Genomic DNA, 26,043 nt, shown 5'->3' on the forward strand with positions numbered 1-26,043 from the left:
TTAAGATGAGGGAGGAATTATATTTTTTTAATGAACATGGCCTTATTTCTATTACAGCATATTGGATGACTGTCATTCATATTCCATTCCCCCAGCTCAATGTAACATCGATAGGTTTAGGCTACTACATTATACAACATGTTTACCTATGCCCATCATGAGGTTGCTACAATCTAGCCTAGTGGTTCCCAACCTTTTTTGGGTACTGGAGTGATTCCTATATTATATTGGACAAAAATGTATTTTAAAATCAATATTATTTGTCTATGCCTGTCATTTAACTGTAAATAAGGATAATGTGTTACTATAATAACACTCATGTACTCTTAACATGCAAGCAGTAAAATTAGATTTTAAAAAACAATAAAAATACATCTTATGGAACAGCGGAGACTGTGAAGCAACACAAACATAGGCACAGACACATAAATACAAACACACAATAACATACACACTATACACACATATTTTGTATTGTGGATATGTGGTAGTAGAGTAGGGGCCTGAGGGCACACACGTAATATGTTGTAAAATCTTGTGTGAATGTATTGTAATGTTTAAAAAAATGTATACTGCCTTAATTTTGCTTGACCCCAGGAAGAGTAATGGGAATCGATAATAAATACAAATCCAAACATCAGTTTAATCTTTTTTATAGGATTTATTCACATTTTGAAGTGTCCAGAAAATTATACAAAAACAAAGATCAAATGTTACACACATTCTCCCAGTAAATGTAACCCATATTTCTAGACTTGTGTATGACACATGATGACTCACCAATCAGTGAGAAACTTGATCATGTCTTTCACTCATACTCTGTCAGTATTTTGGGGCAGGGTGGCAACAGCAGTGATCAGGCTTTTCTCCAAGTCCAGTCTGTTCCTGTGCTAGGGTCATGGATGAAAATGTCACTTCACAGAAGTATGTTCAGGCCCCTTGACTTTTTCCACGTTGTTATGTTACAGACTTACTCTAAAATTGATAACATTTTTGCAAATGTATAAAAAAAATGAAATATCACATTTACATAAGTATTCCGACCCTTTACTCAGTACTTTGTTGAAGCACCTATGGCAGCGACTAAAGCGTTGAGCTTGCACACCTGTATTTGGGGAGTTTCTCACATTCTTCTTTGCAGATCCTCTCAAGCTTTGTCAGGTTGGATGAAGAGCGTCGCTGCACAGATATTTCCAGGTCTCTCCAGAGATGTTTGTCTGGGTGGTCCAGAGGCCGGAATTGAACCCGATCCCTAACCATGCCTAAGCCACTCATGTCTCCCCAGTCTGAGGACCTGTTCGCTCTGGAGCAGGTTTTCATTAATGATCTCGCTGTACTTTGCTCTGTTCATCTTTCCCTCGATCCTGGCTAGTCTCCCAGTCCCTGCCGCTGAAAAACATCCCCACAGCATGATCCTGCCACCACCATGCTTCACCGTAGAATTGGTGCCAGGTCTCCTCCAGAAGTGACGCTTGGCATTCAGGCTAAAGAGTTCAATCTTGGTTTCATCAGACCAGAGAGTCTTGTTTCTCATTGTCTGAGAGTCCTTTAGGTGCCTTTTGGCATACTCCAAGAGGGCGTACATGTGCCTTTTACTGAGGAGTGGCTTCCGTCAGGCCACTCTAACATGAACACCTGATTGTGGAGTGCTGCAGAGATGGTTGTCCTTCTAGAAGGTTCTCCCATCTGCACAGAGGAACTCTGGAGCTCTGTCAGAGTGACCATCAGGTTTTTGTTCACCTCCCTGACCAAGGCCCTTCTCCCCCGATTGCTCAGTTTGGCCTGGTCGGCCAGCTCTAGGATGAGTCTTTGCGGTTCCAAACTTCTTCCATTTAAGAATGATGGAGGCAACTGTGTTCTTGGGGACATTAAATGCTGCAGAATTTTGGTGCCCTTCCTCAGATCTGTTTCTCGACACAATCCTGTCTCGGAGCTCTACGGATAATTGCTTTGACCTCATAGCTTGGTTTTTGGCTGACATGCACTGTCAAATGTGGGACCTTACATAGACAGGTGTGTGCCTTTTCAAATCATGTCCAATCAATTTAATTTACCACAGGTGGACTCCAATCAAGTTGTAGAAACATCTCAAGGATGATCAATGGAAAGAGGTTGCACCTCAATTTCAAGCCTTATAGCAAAGGGTCTGGTTACTTACTTAAATAAGGTATTTCCGTTTTTATTTTGAATACATTTGCAAAAAAAGATAAAAAGCTGTTTTTGCTTTTTCATTATGGGGTATTGATGAGAAATGTTTTATTTAATCCATTTTAGAATAAGGCTGTAACGTATAATAATGTGGAAAAAGTAAAGTGGTCTGGAGTCACGTAATGCTGCAAAGCAAGATGGTTGTCTAAAAGGAGACTTCCGATAAAATCCTCCGAAGTTTGATAGAATAGAACATTTAGTACAATTTTTTTTGAGGGGAAAGTTAATTTAATTTGTTTTATCAACGTTTTTCAACAATGTCTGCTTTGAATTCAGCCTCAACACGTACATGTAGCGCAATTGCCGGCGCAGCGGTTAACAAGGCTAGCTCTGTTGCTTGCAATTCAGCAAGCATGACTTTGAAAGGGAAGAACATAGAACCCAGCTCGTTGTCAGCCTTGCAATCATCCCTATAGAAGGCCATGGAAGAAATGGGTAGAGTCAGCACCATTCTTGAATCTCTTGAATCAGATGTTTCTCAGGTCAAACAATCTTAGATGGATTTGCAAGAAGATGTATCGGTCATATTACAGAGGCTAAATGAGTCAGAAGGTCGGATATCAATGCTGGAGGACGACAACGATTGACTGATTAAAAACGTCGAGAAGAACGCCAAACTGTATGAGGATCTCTACAGAAGCATGCAAGACGCAGCTAACTGAGACAGGCCCCTCAGTTTAAGACTTTTAGGAGTCAAAGAAGGTCTGGAGGATGGCAAGCCGCAGGAATGCGTGAGACAAATTATCTTGGAGACTCTGGGGGTGAATCTGGATGAATCCGAGCTTCAACGGGTTCACTGTACCCTAGCACCAATACCACGGGAGAATATAACCTTAAGCAAAGATGTCGGTAAAGTAAGTAGATGGAACTAACAACCTTGACCTTATTTTAATTGATCTGATATTATATGGTTGCATAGAACATTTTGTTCTCCCACTTTCCTAAAATTTCAGTTTTATTTATTTTTCTTCTCTATTATTTTTACTTATTGCCATTTGGTGTGGGAATACAGGATTTATCAAGTGAGTTAAGGTATTGTACTCCAATCCAAGAACAGCAGTCCCCACAGGCTATGCCTGTATGCAAATGCTGTCCTCCTGTTGAAATGACTTCATTACAGATAAAATGAGTGCCATCAGGGATGAAATACCTGGGTATAAAATTGAGCAATGAACCACAGAATATCATGCAAATTACTACAAAAAATAAAGAATGCTCTTGATAAATGGAGGCTGCTTAATATTACATTATGGGGTAAAATAAATACTTGTCACACCCTGACCGTAGAGCTTTTTATGTCTCTATTTTGGTTTGGTCAGGGTGTGATTTGGGTGGGCATTCTATGTTCCTTTTTCTATGTTTTGAATTTTTTGTTTTGGCCGGGTATGGTTCTCAATCAAGAACAGCTGACTATCGTTGTCTCTGATTGGGAACCATACTTAGGTAGCTTTTTCCCCACCTATGTTTTGTGGGTAGTTATTTTTTGTTTAGTGTTTTGCACCTGACAGGACTGTTTCAGTTATTCTCTTTGTTATTTTGTTATAGTGTTCAGTTTCAATAAAAAGCATGAACACTTACCAAGCTGCGCTTTGGTCCAATTCCTCTTCTTTAGACGACAAACACCGTTACAATACTATTCAAATGGTTCTGGTCCAACACTTTAATTGTGTGTCCATGATCCTCCCTGTGACCATTTCTACCTTACTATTTAAGCAGTACAATCAAATGATTAAGTGCCAGGTCTTTGGGATGGGAAAAAAACGGAATAAATGTGAACAAGTTATATGCTCCAAGGATAAAGGTAGACTAGCATTCCCCAATGTAGAACTATACAACATATCATTTGAAGTAGCCAAATTGGCCAGACACTGGGGCAATTATGATTCCCATTTGGGATGGACTCAGATAGAGAGGTATTCTATCACAACTCAGTTTAAGCCTATTGAGGCCTTATCACAATTCTACAACATTCCCGAGAGGTATGGGTTAAGATTCATAAGATGTTTGGCATTTCCCAGTATAAACAAAAATATTCTTCCATGTGGCACAACCCATCGGTTTGCATAGGAAAACATTAATTTATCTGGGAGGTATGGCTTAGACAAGGCCTGCATGTACTAGGGGATGTATATGAGAAAGGAGTGCTTATGTCCTATCAGGATCTGAAGGGAAAATGTTATTTGCCAGATAAGGGATATTTCTGGAAATACTTACAACTAAGGAGCAGCATGGGGTCTCTTATGAGAATTAACCTCCAGAGATATTAAACGTTTTTAGAACAATATTTCATGTTACCTGGAATATCACACTCTGCTTCAATGTTTTATAAAAGAGTCTCATATGCACAATATGGAAACTGTGAGAATTAAAGGTTGATTTGGCAGAGGGACGTTAATTGTGACTTTGAGGTAGGATGTATGGAATTTTGATTCCGATTTAGGGTGGTGTTCCAGGGATACAAGGGGTACATTATATGATTGTTCATAGATACTACTGGACCCCAGTTAGATTACATGAAGTGGGTTTATTGCAAAATAGTTTATGCTGGAAATGCAAGGGTGATGTAGGTACCTTTATGCATGCTATATTGGAATATCCCAAGGTTCTTAAAAAGCTTGAGGAATGGGTGGGACAGCATATCCCATAGGCCCCACACCTGTGCTTATTAGGGGATATATCTACACTGCTCAAAAAAATAAAGGGAACACTTAAACAACACAATGTAACTCCAAGTCAATCACACTTCTGTGAAATCAAACTGTCCACCATCAGCAACACTGATTGACAATAAATTTCACATGCTGTTGTGCAAATGGAATAGACAACAGGTGGAAATTATAGGCAATTAGCAAGACACCCCCAATAAAGGAGTGGTTCTGCAGGTGGGGACCACAGACCACTTCTCAGTTCCTATGCTTCCTGGCTGATGTTTTGGTCACTTTTGAATGCTGGCGGTGCTTTCACTCTAGTGGTAGCATGAGACGGAGTCTACAACCCACATAAGTGGCTCAGGTAGTGCAGCTCATCCAGGATGGCACATCAATGCGAGCTGTGGCAAGAAGGTTTGCTGTGTCTGTCAGCGTAGTGTCCAGAGCATGGAGGCACTACCAGGAGACAGGCCAGTACATCAGGAGACGTGGAGGAGGCCGTAGGAGGGTAACAACCCAGCAGCAGGACCGCTACCTCCGCCTTTGTGCAAGGAGGAGCAGGAGGAGCACTGCCAGAGCCCTGCAAAATGACCTCCAGCAGGCCACAAATGTGCATGTGTCTGCTCAAACGGTCAGAAACAGACTCCATGAGGGTGATATTAGGGCCCGACGTCCACAGGTGGGGGTTATGCTTACAGCCCAACACCGTGCAGGACGTTTGGCATTTGCCAGAGAACACCAAGATTGGCAAATTCGCCACTGGCGCCCTGTGGTCTTCACAGATGATAGCAGGTTCGCACTGAGCACATGTGACAAACGTGACAGAGTCTGGAGACGCCGTGGAGAACGGTCTGCTGCCTGCAACATCCTCCAGCCTGACCGGTTTGGCGGTGGGTCAGTCATGGTGTGGGGTGGCATTTCTTTGGGGGGCCGCACAGCCCTCCATGTGCTCGCCAGAGGTAGCCTGACTGCCATTAGGTACCGAGATGAGATCCTCAGACCCCTTGTGAGACCATATGCTGGTGCGGTTGGCCCTGGGTTCCTCCTAATGCAAGACAATGCTAGACCTCATGTGGCTGGAGTGTGTCAGCAGTTCCTGCAAGAGGAAGGCATTGATGCTATGGACTCGCCCGCCCGTTCACCAGACCTGAATCCAATTGAGCACATCTGGGACATCATGTCTCGCTCCATCTACCAACGCCACGTTGCACCACAGACTGTCCAGGAGTTGGCGGATGCTTTAGTCCAGGTCTGGGAGGAGATCCCTCAGGAGACCATCCGCCACCTCATCAGGAGCATGCCCAGGCGTTGTAGGGAGGTCATACAGGCACGTGGAGGCCACACACACTACTGAGCCTCATTTTGACTTGTTTTAAGGACATTACATCAAAGTTGGATCAGCCTGTAGTGTGGTTTTCCACTTTAATTTTGAGTGTGACTCCAAATCCAGACCTCCATGGGTTGATACATTTGATTTCCATTCATAATTTGTGTGTGATTTTGTTGTCAGCACATTCAACTATGTAAAGAAAAAAGTATTTAATAAGAAGATTTTATTCATTCAGATCTAGGATGTTATTTTAGTGTTCCCTTTATTTTTTTGAGCAGTGTATTTTACCACCAGGTATTAGCAAAGAAGAGTTTGGTCTTGCCTCAGTGGGTTTTCTTATTGCAGCTAGACTCATACTATATATCTGGAAGAGCGCAGAAATCAACAGATTGGCTGAATGAGCATAATCTTGTCTGGAAATCAACTTGCAGACAAGAATATGCTCATTCATTTCCAAAATGTCTTTGAATCTCACAAACGCAATCAACTGGGCTACCTCACTGACATCAGTGGCTTCATCCAATAGCAGAGAAAATGGACCAGAATTTTTAAAAACATTTTCCACCACTTGATCTACGATATCAACACCCATGTCATCGTTCCTACAGTACATCATGTTATTTGAAAATGGTACCATCTTCAGTGCGTCCGCTGTTGTCTTATCAATGATTTGTCTTATCAATGATAGTTTCTGTTAGAATAACAGCAGCAGGCACTCTAGTGTACAGAGCAAAGGATCACGTGCACTTTGTGCGAGCAGAGGATCAACCATTGAGCGAACAGAGGCCAGGTAGACAGAGAAATGCACACACACCCAAAGTAAAAAAAACAGGCCTATAAATATAAACTAGCTACATTTCACACCAGTGACCTCAGTAAATGTTTTCCTACCTATAAAGACTGAAATAACTTGAACATATTTTGGGGAATAATATTTTTCCAAATATTTTTTTTCTTCACAATTTTGAAAATACACCAATGTACCCCCTGGAGACTACTCATGTACCCCTAGGGGTACGCCTACCCTCGGTTGGGAAACCCTGACCTAGCCTATGAACGAAAGTTTACAATGTAGTTACACAGATCGAGATACAGTTTTTCAATCAAGGTGACACAGTGACACACTCAACACCACCTTGCCTGCATCTAGCTGATCTGGGGAGTAATCATTAGTCCAACAGTTGCAAACGAGAGTTTCTATTTGACAAATCCAGATATGTTAATCCCCATTAAGTTCAATTTGCTTCCGTTTAAGAAAGGTTTTTCAACAGAATTGGCGGAATGAATTCACCCCAGATCACACTCTTTCATAGCGTCCAGATACAAACAGCATGATCACTTTGCTCATTGTATGATTCCTTCTTGTGTCTATACACTCTTCCCCTCTCACCTTTTCCCTTTGCTTGTGGACTTCAGTGCACAACACATCAGCTATCTGTGGCCAGAAGAAAATACCTTTCCAAGCCAAACCTTCATATCATAACTGCTACCAACTAAATATAGCCTACAACATTGTCACCATATTAGCTAGCATCATAGTCAACTAAGCTACAAAAGTACTACAAAGTACAGTGTAGTTACACCGGCATGTTCCAGTTCCCACCAATATCCAGCAACATCGCACAGCTATTGAAGAGGAGTGGGACAATATTCCACAGGCCACAATCAACAGCCTGATCAGCTCTAAGTGAAGGATATGTGTTGCGCTGCATAGTGCAAATTGTGGTCACACCAGATACTGGACTGTTTTTCTGATCCACGTCCCTACCCTTTTTTTCAGGTATCTGTGACCAACAGATGCTCATCTGTATTCCCATTCATGTGAAATCCATAGATTAGGACCTCATGAATTTATTTCAATTGACCAATTTCCTTATATGAACTGTAACTCAGTAAAATCTTTGAAATTGTTGCATGTTGCATTTAGATTTTTGTTCAGTGTAGGTTCATTCTCTGATCATTTGATTGGGTGGTCAGTTCATGCTGCAAGAGCTCTGATAGGTTGTAGGACTTCTTCCGGAAGTTGTCAGAATTACTGTGTAAGTCTATGGTAGGTGGTGAGAACCATGAGTTTTGTTCCTAGGTTATGTATTGAAGCCAATGCACCCAGAGGAGGACGGAAACTAGCTGTCCTCTGGCTATGGTGCTATCCATAGTGCTGTTGAGGCTACTGTAGACCTTCATTGGAAAACAGTGTGTTTTAATCAATAATTTATTGACATTAATATATTTTGTGTAGTTGTATCTAAAAAGGATCACTTTTTCAATGTTCCACTATTTACATTTTTATTAAATTCGCTGTGGATTGTCCTCCCCTTTCTCATCTGAGGAACCTCCACTGCTGGCTACGTGTGACAGTGTGTGTGTGTTTGTTTCTTGTTTTCTGTAAATTCAGTTAACTTACATTCATGTCATGACCCTGTGCATTTATTGTTTCAGTTGGAAGAAGTATAATGAGTATGTGGGGTTATGGGTGGATGTGTGTGCACACATGAGACACACTATAATGTGAGCTTGTGAGGTATGTGTTTTTCATTAGTAGCAGAAATAAGAACTAGGGTAGACAGTTATGGTGGTCAGAGAAGGAGTGACATACACCGACACTCGAGCAAAGGCTGTCAGAAGGAACATCCACTGTGTGTGCTTGATTTCTTTTACCAGTCTGATGGGAGAGAAGTAAGAGTGTCTGTGTGTCTGTGAGCTGTCATAAGTAATAATTGCACCTGAGCGCTCCGTTGTTGCACAATCCCTTGAAGGCTGATTTAAAAGGCATTCGATGGAATGGTTGTGATACATTTTTCTGCACAAAATAATAATTATACAAGCATGTTGTATCATAACCATTGTGTCAAATGTGTTGTACATCAGTTATACAACCTGAGTATGTACAGGGCCCATGCTTGGACAAACTCCTCTCATATCCCTGCTATATTTGGTTTCATCATTTGATATTCAAAGAAAAGGTCATCATATAAAAAACAGTTTGGACAGAATATTCCCAATGCAACAGTCAACATCTTTACATTCTTTGTCAACTGTCAACTGTCTTTACATTCTTCAGGCAAATAGTACTATTGAAAGACAAACAAAGAAGAGTATGAATTAGGCTGTTTGAAAAGGTTTGAATCCTAAGCAAACTGCCTACACATTGTTGGAAGTGCAATAAACCAACATAGTTACTGTAGTTGGTCAAAGCTGTCTGTTAGAAAACATAGGTAGAGCATTGGTGAAGTATACATTTGTGGTGCTCATGTGAATTTCCTTTTTTTGGCTTCAGATCAGTTCATTATCCCGGGCTGTGACACAACCGGACGTGGCCGGGAGCCACAACCGGACGTGGCCGGGAGCCACAATTGGCAGAGAGTCGTCTGGGTTAGGGGAGGGTTTGGCCGGAGGGGCTTTACATGGCTCACCACTCCTTAGCGACTCCTTCTGGCGGACCGGGTGCCTGCAGACAGACCCCTGTCGCCAGTTGAATGGTGTTTCCTCTGGCACATTGGTGCGGCTGGCTTCCAGGTTAATCTGGCGAGTGTTAAGGATCGCGGTTAGGTTGGTCATGTTTCGGAGGACGCATGACTCTCCCGAGCTCGTTGGGGAGTTGCAGCCATAAGACAATAAATATGTAAAAAATAATGCAGTTATTAGTATTTATTTAATATTAACAACCGATTTTCCAGAGGGACGCAAAAAAACAGAAACCCATTTAAGCCAAAGAATTTCCCTGATATCTTAACAAGACAATCAAGAAAGCTCCTGTAAAATAAACAAATAATCAACATGTACCCATTAACTATTTACATGAAAATGTTTGTTGAAGAAAGGCCTAGTACTGTAAATAATCCAATTTAAAGCACATTATAAAATGTAAAGAACACAATACAATTGCAAAATGTACAATCAAACGTACAATCAGTTAGAGTAGAATGTGTACGTACAATTCAGGGATGGCCACAATTGCTCTTTAAGAGCTACAGTGTTCTGCAGGCTTTCTTGTTCATGCCCAGTTCTACCACACCTGATTATACTATTCAATGTGTTGATGAAAAGCTGAGTAGTAGAATCAGGTGTGGTAGCACTTGGCTTGAACAAAAAAGCCTGCATAACTCAACAATAGCAATTTTGGTAACTGCTGATACAAATACTGTGACAAATGAGAAACTGCAGGGAAACACCTGCTAAAATACAAAGTCATTAGACAAGTACAAAACACTTTTAGGAATACATATTTACAAATCTGACATTGGATAGGTGCTCTAAATCCTTGAGCTACAAATGTTCTTAGTAATTCTGTACACAGCTGTCTAACTCCAGCAAAAGACCACACATTCATTTCCACTTTGATAAATGGCAGTACAGTAAATATGAAAACAGATGGTTTATCGTTAGAACCTTTTGTAGGAGCATCTTTAAATCTCTGAGTTGTTTCCGTAAACCATCATTATTAAAGTTGCACTTGAAAATGCTTGTAAATCTAACAGCTGCCTTAGACCACTCATAGAACTACTAAGTGCGTTGTTATGTAGATTGCTGTATTCAGACCCCTTGACTTTTTCCATGCTATAAACCAAGCTATAAGGTCGAAGGAATTGTCCGTAGAGCTCCGAGACAGGATTATGTCAAGGCACAGATCTGGGGACTCGTACCAAAACATGTATGCAGCATTGAAGGTCCCAAAGAACACAATTACTTCCATCATTCTTAAATGGAAGAAGTTTGGAACCAGCAGGACTCTTCCTAGAGCTGGCCGCCCGGCCAAACTGAGCAATCGGGGGAGAAGGGTCTTGGTCAGGGAGGTGACCAAGAACCTGATAGTCCACAGTTCCTCTGTGGAGATGGGAGAAACTTCCAGAAGGACAACCATCTCTGCAGCACTCCACCATTTAGACGGAAGCCACTCCTCAGTAAAAGACACAAAGAAGACTCGAGGCTGTAATCGCTGCCAAAGGTGCTTCAGCAAAGTACTGAGTAAAGGGTCTGAATACTTATGTAAAAGTTATATTTCAGGTTTAAAGTTTTTATGAATTAGCAAAAATTTCTAAAAACTGTTTTTCCTTTGTCATTATGGGTTATTGTGTATAGATTGAGGGAAAAATCAATGTAATCAATTTTAGAATAAGGCTGTAACCTAACAAAATGTGGAAAAAGTCAAGGGGTCTGAATACTTTCCGAAGGCACTGTACATTTAATGTTCAATCAACTGAGTTCTATTTTGCTTCTTGTAGACTATTGTCTGTAATTTGTCTCAACATATTTCATTATGTGCGCAATGAAGTGCCAAAGCAATGATTTCCTGTTTTATTATAGGGTAGGTATTAGTATAAGCCACCTAAATATCTCTCTGGGAGTTGATCCGTTCTCAGTATTGTGAAAAACATCTAATGTTAAGGAAAGATTTGAATGAAGAAAGCTGATCCAAGAGCAACTGTTCTGCCTGCGGCTATGGAATCCTGACCTGTATACCGGACGTGTTACCTGTCCCAGACCTATTATTTGACCATGCTGGTCATTTATGAACATTTGAACATCTTGGCCATGTTCTGTTACAATCTCCACCCGGCACAGCCAGAAGAGGACTGGCCACCCCTCATAGCCTGGTTCCTCTCTAGGTTTCTTCCTAGGTATTGGCCTTTCTAGGGAGTTTTTCCTAGCCAATGTGCTTCAACACCTGCATTGCTTACTGTTTGGGGTTTTAGGCTGGGTTTCTGTACAGCACTTTGAGATATCAGCTGATGTACGAAGGGCTATATATACATTTGATTTGATTTGAAGAGCAGTGCTTCCTTTCATTCGATCCTATCAGTATCGACACATGCTCCAACAACACACTTAGTGTATTACAGATGCACAATTGAGAGCATCCTGTCGGGGTGTATCACTGCCTGGTACGGCAACTGCCCCGCCCACAACCACAAAGCTGTAGACGGGTGCTGTAGGTTTCCTGGAGGGCAGGTAGTTTGCCCCCAGTGATTCGTTGGGTAGACCGCACCATCCTCTGAAGAGGCCTGTGGTTGCAGGCGGTGCAGTTACCGTACCAGGCGGTGATACAGCCCAACATGATGCTTTCAATTATGCATTTGTAAAAGTTTGTGAGGGTTGTAGGTAGAGGTCAACCGATTAATCAGAATGGCCGATTAATTAGGCCCAATTTTAAGCTTTCATAACAATCGGAAATCGGTATTTTTGGGTACCGATTTAAAAAAAAATGTATACCTTTATTTAACTAGGCAACACAGTTAAGAACACGTTCTTATTTTCAATGACGGCCTAGGAACGGTGGGATAACTGCCCTGTTCGGGTGCAGAACGACAGATTTTTACCTTGTCAGCTCGGGGGATCCAATCTTGCAACCTTACAGTTAACTAGTCCAACGCTCTAACCACCTGCCTCTCATTGCACTCCACGAGGAGCCTGCCTGTTACACGAATGCAGTAGAAGCCAAGGTAAGTTGATAGCTAGCATTAAACATGTCTTATAAAAACAATCAATCAATCATAATCACTAGTTATGGTTGATGATATTACTAGTTTATCAAGCGTGTCCTGCGTTGCATATAATCGATGCAACGCTGGGGGATGATTTAACAAAAGCGCATTTGCGAAAAAAGCACAATCGTTGGACAACTGTAACTAACCATAAACACCAATGCCTTTCTTAAAATCAATACACAGAAGTATATATTTTTAAACCTGCATATTTAGCTAAAAGAAATCCAGGTTAGCAGGCAATATTAACCAGGTGAAATTGTGTCATTTCTCTTGCATTCATTGCACGCAGAGTCCGGGTATATGCAACAGTTTGGGCAGCCTGGCTCGTTGCAAACTCATTTGCCAGAATTTTACGTAATTATGACATAACATTGAAGGTTGTGCAATGCAACAAGAATATTTAGACTTAGGGAAGCCACCTGTTAGATAAAATACCGAACGGTTCCGTATTTCACTGAAATAATAAACGTTTTGTTTTCGAAATGATAGTTTCCGGATTCGACCATATTAATGACCAAAGGCTCGTATTTCTGTGTGTTATTAGGTTATAATTAAGTATATGATTTGATAGAGCAGTCTGACTGAGCGATGGTAGACAGCAGCAGGCTCGTAAGCATTCATTCAAACAGCACTTTTGTGCGTTTTGCCAGAAGCTCTTCGCAAGCACAGCACTGTTTATGACTTCAAGCCTATCAGCCTAATGGCTGGTGTAACCGATGTGAAATGGCGAGCTAGTTAGCTGGGTGTGTGCTAATAGCATTTCAAACGTCACTCGCTCTGAGACTTGGAGTAGTTATTCCCCTTGCTCTTTAAGGGTCGTGGCTTTTGTGGAGAGATGGGTAACGCTACTTCGAGTGTGGCTGTTGTCGATGTGTTCCTGGTTCGAGCCCAGGTAGGGGCGAGGAGAGGGACGGAAGCTATACTGTTACACTGGCAATACTATGTGCCTATAAGAACATCCAATAGTCGAAGGTAAAAGAAATACAAATGGTATAGAGAGAAATAGTCCTATAAATACTATATTAACTACAACCTAAAACCTCTTACCTTGGAATATTGAAGTCTCATGTTAAAAGGAACCACCAACTTTCATATGTTCTCATGTTCTGAGCAAGGAACTCAAACGTTAGCTTAATTACATGGCACATATTGCACTTTTACTTCTCCAACACTTTGTTTTTGCATTATTTAAACAAAATTGAACATGTTTCATTATTTATTTGAGGCTAAATTGATGTATCATATTAAGTTAAAATAAGTGTTCATTCAGTATTGTTGTATTTGTCATTATTACATTTTTTTTTTAAATGTTTTAATCGGCTGATTAATCGGTATCGGCTTTTTTTGGTCCTCCAATAATCTGTATCGGTATCGTTGTTGAAAAATCCTAATCGGTCGACCTCTAGTTTTAGGTGACAAGCCAAATTTCTTCAGCCTCCTGAGGTTGAAGAGGTGCAGTTGCACCTTCTTCACAACACTGTCTGTGTGGGTGGACCATTTCAGCTTGTCAGTGATGTGTACGCCAAGGAACTTGAAGCTTTCCGCCTCCACTGTGGTCTAGTCGATGTGGATAGGGGGGTGCTCCCTCTGCTGTTTCCTGAAGTCCATGATGAGCTCCTTTGTTTTGTTGACGTTGAGTGAGAGGTTATTTTCCTGTCACCACACTCCCAGGGCCCTCACCTCCCTCTAGGCTGTCTCATCATTGTTGGTAATTAGGCCTACTACTGTTCTGCAAAACTTGATTATTGAGTTGGAGGTGTGCGTGGCCATGCAGTCATGGGTGAACAGGGAGTACAGGAGAGGGCTGAGCACGCACCCTTGTTGGGGACCCAGTGTTGAAGATCAGCAAAGTGGAGGTGTTGTTTCCTACCTTGACCACCTGGGGGAGGCCCATCAGGATGTCCAGGAGCCAGTTGCACAGGGCAGGGTCCAGACCCTGGGCCTAAAGCTTAATGATGAGCTTGGAGGGTACTATGGTGTTGAATGCTGAGCTATAGTCTATGAACATCATTCTTACATACAGTGGTTTGTGAAAGTATTCACCCCCCTTGGCATTTTTCCTCTTTTGTTGCTCCATTTTAACAACCTGGAGTTAAAATGGACTTTTGGGGGGTTTGTATCATTTGATTTACACAACATTCCTACCACTTGAAGATGCAAAATATTTTTTATTCTGAAAAAAACAAGAAATAATACAAATAAAGAGGACTTGAGCGTGCAGAATTATTCACTCCCCCCAAAGGCAATACTTTGTAGAGCCACATTTTGCAGCAATTACAGCTGCAAGTGTCTTGGGGTATGTCTCTATAAGCTTGGCACATCTAGCCACTGGGATTTTTGCCCATTCTTCAAGGCAAAACTGCTTCAGCTCCTTCAAGTTGGATGGGTTCCGCTGGTGTACAGCAATCTTTGTCATACCACAGATTCTCAATTGGATTGAGGTCTGGGGCTTTGACTAGGCCATTCCAAGACATTTAAATGTTTCCCCTTTAAACCACTTGAGTGTTGATTTAGCAGTATGTTTAGGGTCATTGTCCTGCTGAAAGGTGAACCTCCGTCCCAGTCTCAAATCTCTGGAAGACAAGCAGATTTCCCTCAAGAATTTCCCTGTATTTAGCGCCATCCATCATTCCTTCAATTCTGACTAGTTTCCCAGTCCCTGCCGATGGAATACATCCCCACAGCATGATGATGCCACCACCATGCTTCACTATCGGGATGGTGTTCTTGGGGTGATGAGAGGTGTTGGGTTTGCGCCAGACAGAGATTTCCTTGATGGCCAAAAAGCTCAGGCCCTGAAGCAAGGATATAAGCATATAATTGTTACCATTGGAAAGAAACACTTTGAAGTTTGTAGAAATGTTGAACATACTTCTTTCCATAAGAAATATTAGAGTTTGATTACATTTTAGGGTATCTGAGGAGAAAATATAAACTTATTTTGACTTTTGAAACAAAGTTTAGGGGTAGATTTTCAGAATCCTTTCTCTGTATGTTGAACGAGTGCATTACTCAAATCGATGGTGCAAACTAACTGACTTTTTGGGATATAAAGAAGGATTTTATCTAACAAAATGACACTACATGTTATAGCTGGAACCCTTTGGATTACAAATCAAAAGACATTTTTCAAAAAGTAAGTAAATATTTAATCTCTATTTATGAATTCATGAAATCTGTGCCGATGGAAATATAGCGCCGTCCTCAACCAATCGCATGTCATGCTTTCAGTGTAATAGCTACTGTAAGTCAGACGGTGCAGTTAGATTAACAGGAATTTAAGCTTTCAACCGATATAAGACAGTTTCAGCTAAATGCTAATATTCATAATTTTTATGATTATTTATTTGAATTGCGCGCCCTACAGTTTCACCGGAAGTTGTCCAGCTAGCTGGATGCCGAGGCCTAAATTAAGCAAATGCTTTTTTCTGGCAACTCATCCGTAAGGGCAGTTCTGTGGAGTGTACGGCTTAAAGGCGTCAGATATGGACAGATACTCCAATCTCAGCTGTGGAGCTTTGCAGCTCCTTCAGAGTTATCTTTGGTCTCTTTGTTGCCTCTCTGATTAATGCCCTCCTTATCTGGTCCTTTAGTTTTGGTGGGCGGCCCTCTCTTGGCATGTTTGTTGTGGTGCCTTATTCTTTCCATCTTCTAATAATGGATTTAACGGTGCTCTGTGGGTTGTTCAAAGTTTCAGATATTTATTTATATCCCAACCCTGATTTCCACAACTTTGTCCCTGACCTGTTTGGAGAGCTCCTTGGTCTTCATGGTGCCGCTTGCTTGGTGGTACCTCTTGCTTAGTGGTGTTGCAGACTGGGGCCTTTCAGAACAGGTGTATACAGTTGAAATCAGAAGTTTACATACACTTAGGATGGAGTCATTAAAACTCGTTTTTCAACCACTCCACAAATGTCTTGTTAATTAACCAACTATAGTTTTGGCAAGTCGGTTCGGACATCTATGTTGTGTATGACACAAGTAATTTTTCCAACAATTGTTTACAGACAGATTAATTAAGTTATAAATTTAACATACACTAAGATGACTGTGCTTTTAAGCAACTCCCAGAAAATTCCAGAAAATGGTGTCATGGCTTCAGAAGCTTCTGATGGGCAATGTACATAATTTGAGTCAATTGGAGGTGTACCTGTGGATGTATTTCAAGGCCTACCTTCAAACTCAGTGCCTCTTTGCTTGACATCATTGGAAAATCAAAAGAAATCAGCCAAGACCCCCCCAAAAATTGTAGACCTCCACAAGTCTGGTTCATCCTTGGGAGCAATTTCCAAACGCCTGAAGGTACCATGTTCATCTGTACAAACAATAGTACGCAAGTATAAACGCCATGGGACCACACAGCCGTCATACCGCTCAGGTCTGTCTCCTAGAGATGAACGTACTTTGGTGCGAAAAGTGCAAATCAATCCCAAAACAACAGCAAAGGACCTTGTGAAGATGCTGGAGGAAACGGGTACAAAAGTGTCTATAACCTGCAAGGAAGAAGCCACTGCTCCAATACCGCCAAAAAAATTCCAGATTACAGTTTGCAACTGCACATGGGGTGAAAGATTGTACTTTTTGGAGTCTGGTCTGATGAAAAACAAATAGAACTGTTTGGCCATAATGACCAGCGTTATGTTTGGAGGAAAAAGGGTGACGCTTGCAAGCCGAAGAACACCATCCCAACCTTGAAGCACGGGGGTGGCAGCATCATGTTGTGGGGTTGCTTTGCTGCAGGAGGGACTGGTGCACTTCACAAAATAGATGGCATCATGAAGGAAGGAAAATTATGTGGATATATTGAAGCAACATCTCAAGACATCAGTCAGGAAGTTAAAGCTTGGTCGCAAATGGGTCTTCCAAATGGACAATGATCCCAAGCATACCCCAAGCATGGAAAAATGGCTTAAGGACAACAAAGTCAAGGTATTGGAGTCGCCATCACAAGCCCTGACCTCAATCCTATAGAAAATTTGTGGGAAGAACTGAAAAAGCATGTGCGAGCAAGGAGGCCTACAAACCTGACTCAGTTACACCAGCTCTGTCAGGAGGAATGGGCCAAAATTCACTCAACTTGTGGGAAGCTTGTGGAAGGCTACCCAAAATGTTTGACCCAAGTCTTGCAAATTTAAAGGCAATGCTACCAAGTACTAATTGAGTGTATGTAAACTTCTGACCCACTGGTAATGTGATGAAAGAAATACAAGCTGAAATAAATAATTATCTCTACTATTATTCTGACATTTCACATTCTTAAAATAAAGTGGCGATCCTAACTGACCTAAAACAGGGACTTTTTACTAGGATTAAATTCAGGAATTGTGAAAACTGAGTTTAAATGTATTTGGCTAAGGTGTATGTAAACTTCTAACTTCAACTGTATATACTGAGATCATGTGACAGATCATGTGCCACTTAGATTTCACACAGGTGGACTTTATTTAACTAATTATGTGACGTCTGAAGTTAATTGGTTACACCAGATCTTATTTAGGGGCTTCATAGCAAAGTGGGTGAATACATATGCACGCCCCACTTTTTTTTTTGAGCATATTACTTGCCAATGTCCAATCTCTAGAAAACAAGGTGGACGAAATTAGGGCACAAGTTGCCTTCCAGAGAGACATTAGAGATTGTAACATTCTCTGTTTCACGGGAACATGCCCCCCCCCCCAAGCAGATACCTCATCGGCCCTGAAAGAACTTCACTGGACTCTATGTAAACTGGATACCATACATCCTGAGGCTGCATTTATTGTAGGTGGGGATTTTAACAAAGCTAAACTGAGAACAAGACCTACTAAATTCTATCAGCATATTGAATGCGCGACACGAGCTGGAAGCATTCTGGATCATTGCTACTCTAACTTCCGCGATGTATACAAGGCCCTTCCCCGCTCTGCCTTTGGCATGTCTGACCACAACTCAATTTTGTTGCTCCCAGCCTATAGACAGAAACTAAAACAGGAAACGCCCATGCCCAGGTCTATACAACGCTGGTCTGACCAATCAGAATCCACGCTTCAAGATTGCTTCGATCACGTGGACTAGGATATGTTCCGAATAGCCTCAGACAATAACATTGATGTATATGCTGACTCAGTGAGAGAGTTTATTAGAAAGTGCATTGGAGATGTCGTACCCACTGTGACTATTAAAACCTTTCCTAACCAGAAACTGTGGATTGATGGCAGCATTCGCACAAAAAATGAAAGCTCCAACCACTGCTTTTAATCATGGCAAGGCGATTGGAAACATGACCAAATACAAACAGTTCAGCTATTCGCTCCGCAAGGCAATCAAACAAGCAAAGCATCAGTATAGATGTAGTAGAGTTCAACGGCTCAAACACGGCTCAAACACGAAACGTTTGTGTCAGGGTCTACTGTCAATCACGGATTACAAAAAGAAAACCAGCCCTATTGCGGACATCGACGTCTTGCTCCCAGACACATTAAACAACATCTTTACTCGATTTGAGGACAATACAGTGCCACCTACATGGCCCGCTACCAAAGCCTGAGGGCTCTCCTTCTCCGTGGCCAAAGTGAGTAAAACATTTAAACGTGTTAACCCTCGTAAGGCTGCCGGCCCAGACGGCATCCCTAGCCGCGTCCTCAGAGCATTCGCAGACCAGCTCGCTGGTGTGTTTACGGACATATTCAAGCCTTATCCCTATCCATCTGTTGTCCACACATGCTTCAAGATGGCCACCATAGTTTCTGTTCCCAAGAAAGCTAAGGTAATTTAACTAAATGACTATCGCCCCGTTACACTCACTTCTGTCATCATGAAGTTCTTTGAGAGACTAGTCAAGGATCATATCACCGCCACCCTGCCTGATACCATAGACCCACTCCAATTTGCTTACCGTCCCAATAGGTCCACTGACATTGCAATCGCCTGCACACTGCCCTATCTGATCTGGACAAGGGGAATACCTATGTAAGAATGCTGTTCATTTACTACAGCTCAACATTTAACACCATAGTACCCTCCAAACCCTCCAAAACTCCAAGCTCGAGACCCAGGGGTTCAACTGGGTCCTGGACTTTCTGACGGGTCACCTCCAGGTGGTGAAGGTAGGAAACAGCATCTCCACCCCGCTGATCCTCAACACAGGGGCCCCACAAGGGTGCGTTCTTAGCCCTCTCCTGTACTCCCTGTTCAGCCATGACTGCATGGTCATGCACGCCTCCAACTCAATCATCAAGTTTGCAGATGACACTCCAGTGGTAGGCCTGATTACCAACAACGACGAGACGGCCTACAGTGAGAAGGTGAGGGCCCTCGGAGTGTGGTGTCAGGATAATAACCTCTCACTAAATGTCAACAAAACAATGGAGATGATTGTGGACTTCAGGAAACAGCAGAGGGAGCCTCAGTAGGCTGACGAAATTTGGATTGTCACCTAAAACACTCAAACTTTTACAGATGCACAATTGAGAGCATCCTGTCGGGCTGTATCACCGCCTGGTATGGCAATTGCACCGCCCTCAACCGCAAGGCTCTCCAGAGGGTAGTGCGGTCTGCACAGCGCATCACCACTTTGATAATGTTTACATATTACATTACATTACTCATCTCATATGTATATACTGTATTATTTACCATCTACTGCATCTCGTCAATGCCGGACGGCCATCGCTCAGCCATATATTTATATGTACATATTCTTATTCATCCCTTTACATTTGTGGGTATAAGGTAGTTGTTGTGAATTTGTTAGATTACTTGTTAGATTTTACTGCATGGTCGGAACTAGAAGCACAATCATTCCACGACACTCGCATTAACATCTGCTAACCATGTGTATGTGACCAAATACATTTGATTTGATTTTACCAAATGATGATAGACAAGCATTGTAATTTTGAATTCCGTAAAATGAGTGTGGACAGGTGCATTTTTTGTTGTTGTTGTTGTCTATCAACAATGACCAGCCACCAGGGTCTGACAACCTGATAGGAAAAAAGCAGACATACTAGAAAGTGTGTGCCCTCAGGCCTAGAGGGAAGCAGAAGTTATTCCGCTACCCACGAATAGTAAAGCCCCCTTTACTGGCTCAAATAGACGACCAATCAGCTTATTACCAACCCTTAGTAAACTTTTGTACAAAATTGTATGACAAGTTACAATGCTATTTTACAGTAAACAAATTGACAACAGACTTTCAGCACGCTTATAGGGAAGGACATTCAACAAGCAAAGCACTTACACGCATGATTGATGATTGGCTGAGAGAAATTGATGAGAAAACTGTTTTGTTAGACTTCAGTGCGGCTTTTGACATTATCGATCATAGTCTGCTGCTGAAAAAACATATGTGTTATGGCTTTACACCCCCTGCTATATTGTGGATAAAGAGTTAGGCCTCTTACTTTTTAAAATCTTTACCTCCAACATGCCATTGGCTTTGGGTAAAGCCAGTGTGTCTATGTATGCAGATGACTCAACACTATACACGTCAGCTACTACAGCGACTGAAATGACTGCAACACTTAACTTATTAAGGTATTTTGGGCAACATTTTCACTTTTGGATAAATAGCGTGCCCAATTTCAACTTCCTGCTACTCATTCCAAGAATATAGGAAATGCATATTATTAGTAGATTTGGATAGAAAACACTCTGAAGTTTCTAAAACAGTTTGAATCATGTCTGTGAGTATAACAGAACTTATGTAGCAGGCAAAACCCCGAGGACTAACCGTTCAGATTTTATTTTTTAGGTCTCTGTCTGTTCCGTGAGTTCTCACTGGCAAATGATATTAGTTAGGAACCTGTTTTCAGTTCCTACCGCTTCCACTGGATGGCACCAGTCTTTGGAATTTGGTTGAGGTTATTCATTTGTGCAATGAAGAAGTATGCCATCTAGGAACTGAGTAACACTGTTGAGAGTTGGCCAAGACATGAAAAGTAGCGTTAGTTTCCTCCCATCCTCTATTGAAAACAGATAGACCCGTCTTCAATTTGATCGATTATTAACATTTAAAAATACCTAAAGTTGTATTACAAAAGTAGTTTGAAATATTTTGGCAAAGTTTATAGACAACTTTTAAAATATTTTGTAGTGACATTGCACATTTTGGAAGCAGTTTTTTTCCGGATCAAATGCATCAAATAAATGGACATTTTGGATATATAAGGACGAAATTAATCGAACAAAAGGAACAATTGTGATGTTTATGGGACATATTGGAGTGCCAACAAAAGAAGCTCGTCAAAGGTAAGGCATGTTTTATGTTTTGTGTAGCACCTGCAGGGTTGAAATTTGCTTTCGCCTGGATTCACAACGAGTGTAGCTTTAATTGAGTATCTTACATGTGTGATTTAATGAAAGTTAGATTTTTATATCCATTTATTTGAATTTGCCGCGCTGCATTTCCCTGTTTTTTGGCCAAGTGGGACGCAAGCGTCCCCTATCCTAAATTAACAAAGGGCTGCAGTTAGTTTCAGAATGGGAGGCAAGGAATAAGTTAGTCCTAAATATTTCAAAAAACATTGCATTTAGGACAAATCATTCACTAAACCCTCAAATAAATCTTGTAATTATTAATGTGGAAATTGAGCAAGTTGTGGAAATTCATGTGGAAATTGAGCAAATTGCTTGGAGTAACCCTGGATTGTAAACTGTCACTGTAAACATATTGATACAACAGTAGCTAAGATGGGGCGAAGTCTGTCCATAATAAAGCACTTCTCTGCCTTCTTAACAACACTATCAACAAGGCAGGTCCAACAGGCCCTAGTTTTGTCGCACCTGGACAGTAGTTCAGTAGTGTGGTCAGGTGCCACAAAGAAAAATTACAATCGGCTCAAAACAGGGCAGCACGGCTGGCCCTTAAAAGTACATGGGGAGCTAACATTAAAATAGGCATGTCAATCTCTCATGGCTCAAAGTGGAAGAGAGATTGACTTCATCACTACTTGTTTTTGTGAGAAGTGTAAACCATGCAGCGCCTTATGTCAAGATCGCAGATTTTGGAGAAACAACAAATGTCGGTACATACAGTACAGGTGTCTTATATTGGCTGAAAGCTTAAATTGTTGTTAATATAACTGAACTGTTCAATTGACAGTGCCATGCTATTGTTTGAGGAGAGCTCCTAACAATAAAACACTTTTTCACCGTGATAGGTTTGATAAATTCAACTCTGAAGATGAAATGTGTTCTTACATTCTGAAATCTTGCCCTGATTTATCATGCAAAGGGTCCCAGAGATAACATTAAGTGTTGTTTTGTTAGATATAATCTTTTTCATATCCTAAATAGATCCATATAGCATGCACGATCCATTTTGTATTTCCACTCGTTCAATTTGCAAAGAAAGGAATCTGTAAAAATATCACCCTCAACGTTGTTTCAACGAGTCAAATCACGTTTGTATGTATTCCTCAGAGATCCTAGAATGCAACAAGACTTCACTATATCATTAGGGGTGGAGTATATCCTATAAGACAACATATTTGGTCAGAGAGCGACGCCTTCATGGTACTTGAACGACTGTATCTTTGTCAAATAAGCACCAATGGGGTCGAACAAAGCTAGCTCGATAGTCAATGAGCTGGGCTTTACGGGAGTATCCGGAAACTCTGTGTCTGTTGCTAAATGTAGGTGCTAACCTTTTTCAGGTGCATGCCTCTTCCTTTTGGCAAACATTTTAAGAATATTCAGAGTTATGAAGTTATGAAAACTGGTTGTTTTGCAAATGTTGAACTTATATGGCTACTAATACTGCAGAAAAATGTAATATAAATGCAAATGTCTCTCATGATTTGCCCATATGTACCTGGGTGACTTCACAGTAAATGTCCTGTAGCTTTAAGTTATTAGTCTGAAACTTTGCACATACGCTGCTGCCATCTTATGGACACCATCAGAATTACAGCCAGAGTGATAGGTGGAACTGGGACCTTTCTCTTGCATTTCAAAGATTTGTATTTTCTACCAGATCTATTGTGTTATATTCTCCTACATTCAATTCACATTTCCACAAACTTCAAAGTGTTCCCTTTTAAATGGTACCAAGAATATGCATATCCTTGCTTCAGGGCCTGAGCTACAGGCAGTTAGATTTTGATATGTAATTTAAGTGAAATTTAAAAAAAAAAAGGGGGCTATCCCTATTAAACTACTAGCACACAGCTCGGACACCCATACATACCCCACAACACATGCCACCAGAGGTATCTTCACAATCCCCAGAACAGACTATGGGAGGCGCAAAATGCTACATAGAGCCATGACTACCTTAAACTCTATTCCACATCAGGTAACTAATGCAAGCAGTAGAATCCGATTTAAAAAACTGGTGAAAATATACCTTATTGAACAGCTGGGACTGTGAAGAGACACACACAAAGGTACAGACACACACAAGCGCTAGCACACACACTTTACACACACATTCGTTGTAATATTGTTGTGTGATGGTATTATACATTTTGTATTGTAGATATGTAGTGGTGTAATAATGTTATGTGATGTACTGTTTTATCTTTTGTTTTATATGTAATGTAAGTGCCTTGAGGATAGGGAGACGCTAGCGTCTCAACTGGCCAATTGCCAGGGGAAATGCAGAGCGCCAGATTCAAATAAAATGCTATAAAATTCAAGCTTTCATTAAATCACACATGTAAGATACTGAATTAAAGCTACACTCGTTGTGAATCCAGCCAACATGTCAGATTTTAAACATGCTTTTCGGCGAAAGCATAAGAAGCTATTATCTGATAGCATGCACCCATCTGAACTAGTAGTAAACAAAAGAGCTAGCATAGCATGAGCTACACAAAACGCTGAAATAAAATATAAAATATGCATTACCTTTGACGAGCTTCTTTTGTTGGCACTCCAATATGTCCCATAAGCATCACAATTGGTCCTTTGTACGATTAATTCCGTCCATATATATATCAAAAATGTCCATTTTTAAAGCCGTTTGATCCATACAAAAACAGCTTAGAAAAATGCAACGTCACTACAAAATATTTCAAAAGTTGCCTATAAACTTTGCCAAAATATTAACGACCGTTAATAATCGATCAAATTGTAGACGGGGCAACTGTATTCAATACATGAACGAAAATAAACCAACTCTGCTCATCATGTCTTGTGCAAATCACTAAGGGTCCCCCGTTCTGAGTTGGCCTACTTCCTGCTAAAACAAAGAAATAACCTCAACCATATTCCAAACACTGAAGATGTAGGAACTGAAAGTATATTTCTAATACATTTCCAATGGCAAAGACAATATAGGGAAGAGAGATGGGGAAAGAAAAAAATAATAATTCTGAACAGTTAGTCCTCTCGGTTTTTCCTGCTACATAAGTTCTGTTATATTCACAGACATGATTCAAACAGTTTTAGAAACTTCAGAGTGTTTTCTATCAAAATCTATGAATAATATGCATATCTTATATTCTTGGCATGAGTAACAGGAAGTTGAAATTGGGCACGCTATTTATCCAAAAGTGAAAATTCTGCCCCCTAGCTTGTTTGGACCCCAGGAAGAGTGGCTGCTGTCTTTGCAGCAGCTAATGGGGATCCTTAATAAATACAAAATTCAAGGCTTTAATTTGTGGCACTGTGCAGACATAGCAAAGAAAATACTGGTTGATGAGTTAAGTTAACTAGCAAGATAGCTATGAACAGACTGCCTCTGAGTCAGGACTGCTCCATCTAGCTAGATAGTAGAGGGGTACAAAAACACTGGTACACAGATGCATAGCTCATACAATTATATTTTGTTCTAGTCAATGACAATACATGTTGCAATGTAAATATCTGCGTGAAATACATCTCATTGCATGCTAGTGCATAAAATATGAAATTGTGTTTTTTTTGCTTAGGAAAGGGGACTCACCCATCATCAAGCTTGTGAAGGAGACACACATTTATGATAGCTAGTGACCGAGGATGAAAAACCTGGGGACCACGAGATGTCCTCGTATACCCATATTTAGATCAAATGCACTTGATTTTTCATGTCTGTGTGAATGACAAGCCCATTCAGTCTATTTTGGGGTATTTATTAAAACCATAATGTTTTATACTCAGCGGGTAGGGGCCTACATACTTAAGATAATTTGTCTTCATGAATGGTTGCATCCCCAATTTTAAAGTGTGAGAAAATAAGGCATTTGATATCACAAAGTATATTGTATTTCCATCTCTCCAGGATTGCCATTTCTCATTTCATTACCTTACCTCAGAAATGTTTACGTGTCAAACAGATCCATAAGTCTTCTCCAAAATATCGTAGATATGTTAATATACAAATCTTATGTAAAATTAACATTACACCAGTGCAGCAAGCTGGTGGACTCCATCAAGTACTATTGATCTGTGGGAATACGGTGACACC

General features: G+C 41.0%; 1 protein-coding gene across 2 annotated transcripts in view; it reads left to right on the top strand.

The window, feature by feature from the left end:
• Positions 1-26,043, top strand: part of LOC112248953 (C-Jun-amino-terminal kinase-interacting protein 1) — a 125,898-nt gene that overhangs the window by 63,798 nt on the left and 36,057 nt on the right. The window lies entirely within an intron of this gene.

Source organism: Oncorhynchus tshawytscha, linkage group LG04, assembly GCF_018296145.1.
Source record: "Oncorhynchus tshawytscha isolate Ot180627B linkage group LG04, Otsh_v2.0, whole genome shotgun sequence".
Taxonomy (NCBI): Eukaryota; Metazoa; Chordata; class Actinopteri; order Salmoniformes; family Salmonidae; genus Oncorhynchus; species Oncorhynchus tshawytscha.